This window comes from Diabrotica virgifera, chromosome 7 (assembly GCF_917563875.1).
Source record: "Diabrotica virgifera virgifera chromosome 7, PGI_DIABVI_V3a".
NCBI lineage: Eukaryota > Metazoa > Arthropoda > Insecta > Coleoptera > Chrysomelidae > Diabrotica > Diabrotica virgifera.
Genome location: NC_065449.1, coordinates 243,910,891 through 243,923,952, shown reverse-complemented (window position 1 = coordinate 243,923,952; position 13,062 = coordinate 243,910,891). Strand labels below are relative to the sequence as shown.

The 13,062-nt window shown below is 32.5% G+C and overlaps 2 protein-coding genes across 3 annotated transcripts in view; one reads left to right on the top strand and one right to left on the bottom strand.

The window, feature by feature from the left end:
• LOC114329367 (protein slit-like) overlaps window positions 1-13,062 on the bottom strand; it is a 188,898-nt gene that overhangs the window by 91,294 nt on the left and 84,542 nt on the right. The window contains exon 1 of one of the 2 annotated variants that reach the window (XM_028278440.2): window positions 7,656-7,837. The exons of the other annotated variant lie outside the window; for it this stretch is intronic. The gene's annotated coding sequence lies outside the window, so the exon portion shown is untranslated. Of the gene's footprint in view, window positions 1-7,655; window positions 7,838-13,062 lie in introns of those variants that run through there. 2 annotated transcript variants of the gene reach the window in all.
• The window catches only part of LOC114329336 (ionotropic receptor 25a), a 109,659-nt gene that overhangs the window by 17,687 nt on the left and 78,910 nt on the right, over window positions 1-13,062 (top strand). The window lies entirely within an intron of this gene.

Below are 13,062 nucleotides of genomic sequence, written 5' to 3'. Positions count from 1 at the left end.
ATCTTAATCTGACAATTTCGAGTATTTTTAAGGATAGATTTTTTTTCGGGCCCCCTTAACGAACTCCCCTGTGTTAAGAGCCAATATATAGTAGAGGTACATCTGCAGGCAGGATACCAGGTTTCTCCCCATATGCTAATCTGACGTGCTCGAGTAACTGCAAAAATCCCCGCTTGGGCTCCCCTACCATAAAGATTTTTGTGTGGCTATATTATAAAGAGGATGGGTACGTATTTTCGGCTGCAATGCTATTCAAATGGGGATTCATTTTTTTTTCGAATCCTGAGATAACTAATAAGTATTTTTGAAAAATTTAAACGCAGAATGAAAGATTACGTTATTGGCGAGGACCGAAAGTCCCTGAGAACTTCTATAATGTTTATTTTAATAAGTTACAGGGGTGAAAAACTAAGAGAAAATTTAGTGTGGTATTCAATTTAAAATATCTCATTCAAAATTAAATTTTTTATTTATTCTAAGGGACTTTCGGCCCTCGGTAATAATATAGTCTTTCATTAATATAGACTTTTCCATGATAGCCTAATACAAAAATGCCGGTCTGGCTGGAGGGTAGCGGTTATTTTCCGCAAAAATCCCCCCAAAGTTAAAAAAAGGGTAAAAATTGTTATTATAAAAAACATCATTGACGTGACTTTAAAGTAAATTTAAATATTCAAATATAAAAAAATAAACAGACCAGACGATTTGAGGGCGATTTTAACTCTGCAAGATACTTGCATGGGCGTCCCAGCATTATTTTCAGGGGATGCATCTAAACTTCAGAAGATTTCATCTGAATCTGTACATACTATTAACGAGTATAAAATATACAACTATACATGCATAGCTATGTACATTCCTTCCGGACAGGGAGGTGCAATTGTTATTTTGACAGGGTATTTTTTAATATTAGAAATAAATATTCTAAAAAAGACAGGTTTTTTTTGGTGAAATTTTCCAACTGTCATTTGATCAAACAAATTACGCGTGCATGATAAATGAAAAGCGCTATAGGTATGCACCAGTGTGAGAAAGAGCGTATACCGATAGCTGTTTGCGTCCTCTGTTGTAACTGAGCGAGTCCGTTCGCTCGAGAAAAATCACGTGAGCTGGCGATACCCATGTTGTTGTAAGTAACTTTTTTTTAATTAAAGGAAAATAATACGGACTATACAATAGATTTTGCAAATATGATAGAAAAAGACAAATTTATTATTATAAATATATAGGTAGAAAAGTATAAAACTATTAACTAAATTAATTCTGTGTCCGAATCTTGTACTTCTTCTTCAAACTCCTCATGTGAGCTTAAATATTTATTCTCGTTTTCTTCGTCAGACTCCCCTCGAGACTCAGATTCCTCTTCTACCTGATCTGTAAATACTTGTAATATGTAAATTTACCCCCCACCATTCTCCTTGGGAACTCGTGTTTGATATCATTCGGTAGATTTTTAAAAAATATTGAGCATATATTTTTTAGTTTTTCGATCTGTCATTCATTTCCCGAAATATTCGCTTTTTTCTTGTGAAATTTTGGGACTCGCTCATTTCCTTACGCCCAGCTCAAATCGTCAGATTTTTGAAATATACACTCTTTTGCATGTACTTAACTTACCTTATCTTAATCTGACAATTTCGAGTATTTTTAAGGATAGAGTTTTTCGGGCCCCCCTTAACGAACTCCCCTGTGTTAAGAGCCAATATATAGTAGAGGTACATCTGCAGGATACCAGGTTTCTCCCCATATGCTAATCTGACGTGCTCGAGTAACTGCAAAAATCCCCGCTTGGGCTCCCCTACCATAAATATTTTTGTGTGGCTATATTATAAAGAGGATGGGTACGTATTTTCGGCTGCAATGCTATTCAAATGGGGATTCATTTTTTTTTTCGAATCCTGAGATAACTAATGAGTATTTTTGAAAAATTTAAACGCAGAATGAAAGATTACGTTATTGGCGAGGACCGAAAGTCCCTGAGAACTTCTATAATGTTCATTTTAATAAGTTACAGGGGTGAAAAACTAAGAGAAAATTTAGTGTGATATTCAATTTAAAATATCTCATTCAAAATTAAATTTTTTATTTATTCTAAGGGACTTTCGGCCCTCGGTAATAATATAGTCTTTCATTAATGTAGACTTTTCCATGATAGCCTAATACAAAAATGCCGGTCTGGCTGGAGGGTAGCGGTTATTTTCCGCAAAAATCCCCCTAAAGTTAAAAAAAGGGTAAAAATTGTTATTACAAAAAATATCATTGACGTGACTTTAAAGTAAATTTAAATATTCAAATATAAAAAAAACAGGCCAGACGATTTGAGGGCGATTTTAACTCTGCAAGATACTTGCATGGGCGTCCCAGCATTATTTTCAGGGGATGCATCTAAACTTCAAAAGATTTCATCTGAATCTGTACATACTATTAACGAGTATAAAATATACAACTATACATGCATAGCTATGTACATTCCTTCCGGACAGGGAGGTGCAATTGTTATTTTGACAGGGTATTTTTTAATATTAGAAATAAATATTATAAAAAAGACAGGTTTTTTTTGGTGAAATTTTCCAACTGTCATTTGATCAAACAAATTACGCGTGCATGATAAATGAAAAGCGCTGTAGGTATGCACCAGTGTGAGAAAGAGCGTATACCGATAGCTGTTTGCGTCCTCTGTTGTAACTGAGCGAGTCCGTTCGCTCGAGAAAAATCACGTGAGCTGGCGATACCCATGTTGTTGTAAGTAACTTTTTTTTAATTAAAGGAAAATAATACGGACTATACAATAGATTTTGCAAATATGATAGAAAAAGACAAATTTATTATTATAAATATATAGGTAGAAAAGTATAAAACTATTAACTAAATTAATTCTGTGTCCGAATCTTGTACTTCTTCTTCAAACTCCTCATCTGAGCTTAAATATTTATTCTCGTTTTCTTCGTCAGACTCCCCTCGAGACTCAGATTCCTCTTCTACCTGATCTGTAAATACTTGTAATATGTATTTAGAGTTAATTAAAAATTAATTAGTGATTAATTAATTGAGTTGCTACGTATTCTTACTTATATAACCAATACTTAATACTTTTCCTTATATAACCAATCACATCAGGTTTTTTATTTCTTAGTATATGACGAAAGTAGCTCATTTTTTTCCTTCATAGTGTTGAGTATTTCTTTTTCCTTTTTCATCTTTCTTAATGTTTCCGTGTTTGCTACGTGTTGTGTCCATGATATTTTTTACATTATTCGATAACACCACATCTCAACAATGGCAAGTCTTTCTTCAGATGCGCCCGTGATTGTGCAGGCTTCGACTGACGAGTCTGAGGAAGAAGAAGAGAATGAATATTTAAGCTCAGATGAGGAGTTTGAAGAAGAAGTACAAGATTCGGACACCGAATTTATTTAGCTTATAGTTTTATACTTTTCTACCTATATATTTATAATAATAAATTTGTCTTTATCATATTTGCAAAATCTATTGTATAGTACGTATTATTTTCCTTCAATTAAGAAAAAGTTACTTAAAAAACTATAATATATAATAATTACTCTAACGTTTCGAGGCACAACAACATGGGTATCGCTAGGTCACCTGATTTTTCTCGAGCAAACGGACTCGCTCCGCTAGAACAGAGGACGCAAACAGCTATCGCTATACGCCCTTTCTCACAGTTCTGCTTACCTATAGTGCTTTTCATTTATATGCACGCGTAATTTGTTTGATGGCATGGCAGTTGGAAAATTTCACCAAAAAAAACCTGTCTTTTTAGAATATTTATTTTTAATATTAAAAAATACCCTGTCAAAATAATAATTGCACCTCCCTGTCCGGAAGAAATATACATAGCTATGTATGTATAGTTGTATATTTTATACTCGTTAATAGTATGTACAGATTCAGATGAAATCTTCTGAAGTTCAGATGCATCCCCTGAAAATAATCCTGGGACGCTCGTGCAAGTATCTTGCAGAGTTAAAATCGCCTGGCTTGTTTATTTTCTTTATATTTGAATATTTAAATTTACTTTAAAGTCACATCACTGATATTTTTTGTAATAACAATTTTTACCCTTTTTTTAACTTTGGAGGGGATTTTTGGGGAAAATAACCGCTACCCTCCAGCCAGACCAGCATTTTTGTATTAGGCTATCATGGAAGAGTCACCTGAAAAATTTTCAGGTTGCCTAAAATACCTACTAAAAAATGTCTCACAGCTCTTGGACCATTAGTAGAATAGCCATTCTTTTAAATGAAAAATTGTTTACTGATTTCAATTCAATGGGTAAAAATTTTTTTACCAAAAAAGGCCTAGGCCTTTTCGCCTAGCGGCCTTTCGCTTGCGGCCCTAGGCCGCGGCCTAGTCGGCCTAGTGGTAAATCCGGCACTGCGTGTAAACCACTGAATTTGTTCAATTTTTATTCGACCAAGTTACTATAATTTTATTAATTAAAAAATGTCATTTACCTCAATTCAAGTATCATATTCTTGTTTATAGCATAAAAATTTTATCATAGCATATGGCTCGAGAAGGCATCGACTCTTTAATTGCTGCCAAATGTGCAATATTCAATAATTAATTAGTCTAAAATTACTTCCTCCTCTAGTTTATTTTTAAACAAAGAAAAGTAAACTAAAAACACAGATTCACACCCAAGAAAGTCACTAGAAATATCACACCAAATACATCTTTTTTTTTTTTGGTTGATCATATCGGCCTTCGACGGTAATCCATAAATATTATATTATACTAATATGTCACTAAAGAGTTCTAAAAACAACTGTTTTTGATATAAAAGTAGACCAGAAATCTAAAAATTAAAGGAATAATGCAAAAAACAAAAAAATCGCCGATATAACTTAATTAACCTATAAAATCACAGAAGTGTCAAAATTTTATAAATGTCATTAGTGTCAAAACTTCGTAAACTTGCCTGAGGTTGGACCAATTACAAACAATCATTACGGTGCGGTAAATTTGAATTACTCCTCTTGGTTAAAAAAACAGACCATAGTAATTAGATATATTTCTAACGAAAACTCTTATATACACTTAAATAGTTATTTATGTACCAAGGGCATTAAGTAGATATTTATGCCTGTGGTCGACTATCTTACAAATACGAGGGCCTCTGGGCCGAGTGCTTGTAAGTCGCCCGAATGTATACACATCTATTAATGCCCTCGGTGCAAACAAACTTTTATGTAAAAGCAACACAAAACATAATATTAATGAAACTGTGCTGCGGCCTTCGGCGATCTCGCTGAAATGTTTTCTCCGAGTTCATTATGGTCCAAATATTCAATGGTAAAGAATGGAAATATTTAATGGTAGCGGTAGTGGAAGAATATTAACGTCGCTAATTACCATAAGTTAAACGGGCGATAGGAATATTTGAAGCAAGGATCCAATCGATACCAACCAAAAAAATCTAAAGTTCTGTCTAACGAAGATGTTTTAATATTTATCCATGAAGCACCGATTGAGACGATTTTATTTGGTTTATTTGGTAGATGTCGATGGCAAGAACTAATGAATATGCTAATTACTTACGTAAAAGATAGAAGATCAGTTTTATGGTGAACGTACCAGCGACTTCTTCTTTACGTGCCATCTCCGCGACGAAGGTTGGCAATCATCATTGCTATTTTAACTTTTGACCCTACAGCCCGAAAGAGTTCAGTTAAGCTGCATCCAAACCATTCTCTCAGGTTTCTGAGCCAGGACATTGTTCTTCTACCTATGGTGCGCCTTCCTTGAATCTTTCCCTGCATAATTAATTTTAGGAGTTCATATCTATCACCACGTGTTATATGACTTAAGCATTGAAGTTTTCTTATTTTGATGGAATCCAGTATCTCCCTGCTGTTCTGTATTCTTCTTAGTACCTCCTCATTGGTTATTCTGTCTGTCCAGGAGATTCTCAGCATTCTTCGATATGTCCACATTTCAAATGCTTCCAATCTATTGAGACATTGTTTATTAAGAGTCCATGAGTCAACTCCACACCAAACCAGAGGACAGAAAATACATAACATTTTAGTACTCGCTTTCTAAGATTTAGGCTGAGGTCTCTACTACATAATATTTGTTTCATATTAGTGAATGCACTTCTAGCCAGCGGCAGAAACCGACAAAAGGTACGTTTTTACCATTATTGACGAAGACAAAATGGATAGTTTGAGCTAATAAGAGATTACATTTCTTAACGGCCAAGTAGTTGTTCAAAAAAAAGATTTTTTCTTATAACACTGTGTTGAAAAACTAATTGAAAAAAATACATTTCGAAGAATCTCCATCATTGCAAAATATCTGGGTTTGAGTGATCCTGACAAGTATACACTATAGAGGTCACTGTCTTCGTCGAACATCGGCAACTCTTCTGGAAGATGCTGGAGTCAGTATGGCAACGTTGAAGCGGTATGGTGGATGTAAGAGTACGTCAGTTGTTGAAGGATATATAGAGCGTGGTAGTGTATCTTCAAAGTATGAGGTTTCATGGAGCTGGTATTTGAGATATACCTTCTGGATCTGGCTTTTCCTTACATAAACTTGATAAGAAGACATTAGAAGACATTTACAGAAGAGTCCTTCTTAGATAGACGGAGTCACAAATGAAAAAGTCCTGCGAGGACTTTCAAAAGAAACAGAACATAATATTGAAATAAAGATAAGAACACTACAATACCTTGGCTACGTGATGAGAGGAACAGAATACCAACTTCTGCAAAATATCATGTAGTGAAAGATTTTAGCAAATTGTAGCGTTGGAAGGAGACGAATGTCATATTTGCGCAATCTCAAAGAGTGGTTTAATTGCTCGTCTAACGAGCTTTTTATGACAGCAATATAGAGAGAATAAATAATCATAATGATCGCCAACATTCGAAAGAAAATGACATCTTAAGAAGAAGAACTTAGATACTTATAGGCCTGGATCCCACGTACCAAAAAAAAGTTGACTAATAGCAAGCTGACAATTTGTTAATAGCTTAACAGTGTCTAGTCGGACAAACTTTGATGTACGGGAACACTGGCACAGGGGAAGTTTTAATTGTGGAACAGTTTAAAAATTTGGAACGTCAGATTACGAAAACGTCCCATGTATTTTGTCGAACAGAAAATCCAATTGATTTGTTACCTTTTCATTAAACTCTCATGCAAAAATCAGACTGCTATTTCTAACCAACATGATTGCTGTCATTTGGCATGTTCTTCGTGTTTCACTCATTAAAATGCCCAGTTGGTGATAAACACCAGTCTGATTTTTGCATGAGAGTTTAACGAAATGGTAACAAATCAATTGGAAGTTCTGTCCGACCAAATACGTGGAACGTTTTCGTAGTCTGACGTTCCAAATTTTTAACCTGTTCCACAATTAAAACTTCCCCTGTTCCAGTGTTCCCGTACATCAAAGTTTGCCCGACTAAACACCGTTAAACTATTAACAAATTTTCAGCTTGCTATTAATTAACTTTTTTTTGGTACACGGGATCCAGGTCTATTAAACTATAAGATTTGTGAGCAATGTAGTTACGAAAAATTTTATTTTAGAAGTTGTGTATTTCTCCTAAGATTAATTTCAGATCTTTTTATAAAAAACAGAAAATCTTAGTATCTTCTTAAGTGAGACAAAAATTACTTACCTATATTATGTTATTATACTGGGTCTTCTTAACCGCCACGTTACTATCTACTTTAATAAACAATTTCTCATTTTTTTAAATACTAAACTTACAAACTGTTGAAGCCCTACGCCACTATGTGGTAACAGGGTTTTTTGAAAATATATACAAAAACTGTCGTACCTACATAACTTTAGGCAGTCGACTTTTAAATAACGGGCAATAATATTGGTAAATAAATTTAAATGTTTAAAAATTCATTTTATTTATCTTATCGAGGTTTAATAATTATTGGAAGTAGAGGTGGGAATAAATAACGATATCTTGTAACAATAAAACTAAACCTCAATTGTTTAACTATATAAATACAATTGGGATATCAATTTTATTGGATTCGACCAGCTCTGTCACTTGTGTGTGATTGTGTTGATACGTTTTGCGTTAAGAGGCTACAGTAGCGATCAACAGGTAGCAACAAACGCGTTCCAAGATTGCGGCTTAATTTTGAATATTTTGTCGAGATATTTGGCACACATATTCGTAATATAATAAAGAATGGCGGTACAGAGCCCAATTTCAGAAATATGTTAGTACGTAGAAATTACTCTATAACTAAATAAAATGTTGTTCTGAAGCTATTTTCTTGTGGCATTTTTACAATTTCAACTATTTAGAATGGGAAATAAGCCACAATATTATTAAAAAATGATTTTTATTAACGTTTCGACGCCCAAATCGGGTGCCGTAAAAAACCAAAGCAACAACATTTTTGTTTATATTAATAGTATTTTGTATTTTGACAACGGCACCCGATTTGGGCGTCGAAACGTTAATAAAAATCATTTTTTATAATATTGTGGCTTATTTCCCATTCTAAATAGTTAAAACTAAATAAAATATTGAAAAAAGGAGCCTGTACCGCCATTAACAAGAAAGAAAAAATAAACTTTCTTCAAATAAACTTTTTTATCCCATGCCTAGATTTTGTGTAATCTTCGAACTACTAAATTTTTTTATTTCTAACAAGAAATCGAACATTATAACTAAATAATTAATTAGGCAACATAGAGAAATTATCACTGTGATTTTGACAAACCTGCGTCAGATTTTCTCTAATCTGTTCTGTCATCTTTATCGATATCTGTTCAGTGCAGTAGTGTGTTAATTTAAGAATTCGTTATTGTTGTTTCATAGGAAAGTAGTGTTTATTGATAGTTAATTTATTATATATTTGTTGTTGTATAAGTTGTTGGCCTCTTTGAAAGAATAGATTGTTGTTAATTGTGAGTTTTAGTTATATGTAGGTAGGTAAGTATATTTTACGTAAAAATATTTCGAATTCTAATGCGAGTATATAAAGTTTTAGGAGAATTTTTTATTCTAAAAATATTATCAATAGTTTAACAAAATGGAAAAAGTAAATCAAACGAAAAATAAAGTGAAACCTTTCAAGAAAAAGTTCATTAAAAACCGTGCTAAAATTATGCGAAAATCGAAATTTGTTTCGCTTCACAACAAAAAATGATTATTTATTATTGTTTTATTATTAGATATTTCATGCAAATACCTTTCTAAATACCTATCTTAACATAAAATGTTCACCCATTTTGGTTTATTTTTATAAATATCTATTTATTAATAATAAAATCGTTTTCTATTACTTCCATTTAGCGCGACTATGATATTGTCAAAATATTAATCTTAGATAATGTCAAAGATTACCACTGTTGCCAAAGTTTATGATACTATCTCCCGAAGTTATATTTTGTTGCTACCTGTTGATCGCTACTGTTTACTCTTAATGCAAATTATACAATGGAAAATTTGGAAGCGACAAAAAGGATTATAGACTAAGAGCCGCTATAGGTGAAATTTCTTAATCATTTTAGGCACGATGGGACCCTATAACTTAAATAGTAGAACCTAAAAGAAAAGGTTTGAACACTGTGCCGTCACTTTTCAGTGGCACATGCGTCGACAGTGGCGCATCAAACTTTCCACTTATGGACGGGATAAATAAATTTAAAGGTACCCTCCCTTAATAACAGAATTCAATTTTTTTTATTTTTATAAGTTCTATGTGATTAACACATAAGATTCAGCGTAATTTTAACCCACCACCCCCTTCCCCCTGCCCCCACCATCAAAAATTTCATTTTTCGTTTTTATTTTTTTTTGCTGGGATGCAATCAATTTTAAGATTTCAAAAAATTCACACGCATAGTTGAGGCTTTTATAAAACATATCTATTTTTTACAGACCCGTAGGTAGAGTGTACATAACCTCAAAAAATTAAAAAAAAAAAATTTTTTTGAAAAAAGCGTATAACTTTTTTTGGGGAATAGCTGCAGGTCTAATTTTTTCTTAATCTTTTGTGTTTTATCAAACACTATATTTCTAATTTTTTTTAGATTTTTCCGTAATGCTCGCCACCTTCAAGAATCTGAAAAACTGCTTTTTGGGGGGTTTTGGGGGATTTTCCCTATTTTATAGACTTCATACCTAATATATCAAATCAATTTCGATTTTATAGGATATATGTAACTTAAAGTAAGTGAGTCCTTTAGAATATTTAAAAATGGGAGAAACTCGTTCAAACCCCCCAAAACCCCCTTAAAAAACAGTTATTTGGATTTCTGAAGGTGACCAGCGTTACAGAAAAATCTGAAAAAATTTAAAAATATAGTGTTCGATAAAATACACAAGACTAAGAAAAAATTAGATCTGTAGCTATCCCCAAAAAAAAGTTATATATTTTTTCCCAAAAAAAAAATTTTTTTAATTTTTTTGAGGTTATGTAAACATAACCACAGGTCTATAAAAAATAGACGTGTTTTATAAAAGCCTTAACTATGCGTGTGAATTTTTTGAAGTTTTAAAATTGATTGCATCCCACAAAAAAAATAAAATCGAAAAATAAAGTTTTTGATGGTGGGGGCAGGGGGAAGGGGGTGGTGGGTTAAAATTACGATGAATCTTATGTCTCAATCACATAGAACTTAAATAAATGAAAAAAATTTAATCCTGGTAGTGAGGGAAGGTATTTTTTAATTTATGTGTCCCGTCCATAAGTGGAAAGTTTGATGCGCCACTGTCGACGCATGTGCCACTGAAAAGTGACGGCACAGTGTTCAAACCTTTTCTTTTAGGTTCTACTATTTAAGTTATAGGGTCCCGTCGTGCCTAAAATGATTAAGAAATGTCACCTATAGCTATAGCGGCTCTTAGTCTATTACAATAAACAACAAAACTATAGTATTTTTACTACAAAAACGTTATTACGTAGGTCAAAATTTTTGACGTAAGAGAACTGTCAAAACATTAGAATGTGACTTTTCATTATCGCCATGTTTATTATAAACATGCCAATAATGAAAAGTCACATTCTAATGTTTTGACAGTTCTCTTACGTCAAAAATTTTGACCTACGTAATAACGTTTTTGTAGTAAAAATACTATAAATACCAAACCTTGCATGTGCTTTACGAAAAATACTAAATGTAAAAAATTACTTGTATGTCAAATATACATACAGCATGGGCTGGAAACCTTAAGGGGCACTCCCGTTAAGATAAGAAAAATACCCTCACTCTCAGATTATGTGATTAAAAAATAAGTCCCCCAAAAATCTACCCCAAAATCCTCGAACAAAGCGTTTAACTGTATTTTTGAGTAAAGTAACCATTATTTACGAATTCACCACAAAAAACAGTTATTTATGTACCAAGTCAGTACAGTTATAGAATTTATCTTTTAAAGTTATTATTTAAAGTTATCTCTTTATCGAACGAGTCTGATATTATGAGCAGAGCGAGCCTAGCGAGCGAGGGGCGAGTAACAGACGAGTTCGATAAAGAGTCTTTACTGACGTGGTGCATACAAAATTTTATCGCCAACAATTTGATATTGGTTTTAATACTTACTTACAATTTACAATAAGAATTTTTTTAAATTTTAGACGTAATAAAAATTTCATGACAGTGATGACAGGTGACTTCTGCATGATGGCCGCTTTCGATTTTTAATCGATAGTTATCAATATTGAATAATTCTAAATCGGTAAAGTGTTGATTTATTTTATATAAATACAATTACAAAATACTACAGAATTTCACTTTTCGACATCAATTTAATTAACAATGTCGTAAATTTTGTACAATATTTTTAATAATTAAAGTAAAGAAATTGTAAGTTAACTCAAATAAATAATCGATTACTGCCATGGACCACTTACATTCAATTCCGATTAATCGCGGCAGGTAAAGTAAAATTCTTCTTTCAGTACAATAAAGTGTTACTTTACTGCCGCAAATGAGGGCAAATGAGTACAATAATGAATGACTTTAGTGACGGTTGGCGATAAATATTATTTATCAGAAAAAAGTATATAAACCTTCAATATTTTTGAATATTTTTGCTTTCTAGTAAGTTTTAGTTATATAACCTACTCCAGGCTGTGGGTGAAAAATAGATCGATTTCAGGATATAATTCAGAAATTTTTGAAACCTATCAGGTGTTGTAAAGGACGATGTCAGGAATAACTTCTACTAAAATGTGACCAAAAATATTGTGAGCTTTTTTTTCTATTGCGATTTTCATTTGTTAAATTTGCAATGTTTAAAGATTTTTAATTTTGCAGATTAGTATATTGATTCTAGAGAAAAACTTTTTAAAAGAAAGTTGTAGTAAATTAAAAAACCTACAATTTGAGCTATGGTAAGTTCAATTTCGTTTATTGGTTATTGCAAAACAGCCTGCGAAAAGTCCAAGATGGCCGTTTTTTACAATTGCGGTATTTATTGTACAAATAATGTTTTTTTTATTTTTTAAAGCTTTAAAATGAAGATCTTTCAATTCCAAATATAAAAAAATTGTAAGGCTGGATTAACGAATTTGTTGCTTAGATATTATAAATTGTTTATTCCAAGAGGTCAAATGTCGAAGGCTATAACTTTTTGAAAAAAAATCGTAGAGAGTTGGTGAAACATCCAATCTCCTTCTAAAGAGTTATATTTTCATATTCTGATGTAAATAAATGCAAAAAACATTTTTAAACCTCTAATTTTTGGGATTGAAAATAATGGGGCAAATTTCTTTATAAACATTTAGAGCTGAGGCGGCCCTGTACATCCTATGAGTTTTTAACTTACAGATTATTGTTGCTAAAGACGAAACGAAGATATATAAAAAAATAAAAAATTTGTAACACCAACTGAAGCCGAGGTAAATGTTGGGTTTGAAAATAAAGTGGCAAATTTCGTTATATACATTTAGAACTGAAGCGGCCCTGTACATCCTATGAGTTTCTAACTTACAGATTATTGTTGCTGAAGACGAAACGAAGATTTGTAAAAAAAATAAAAATTTTCTACAACCAACTGAAGCCGAGATAATTGTTTCTTTTTTCTTAAATCGTAGTGCCTTTAT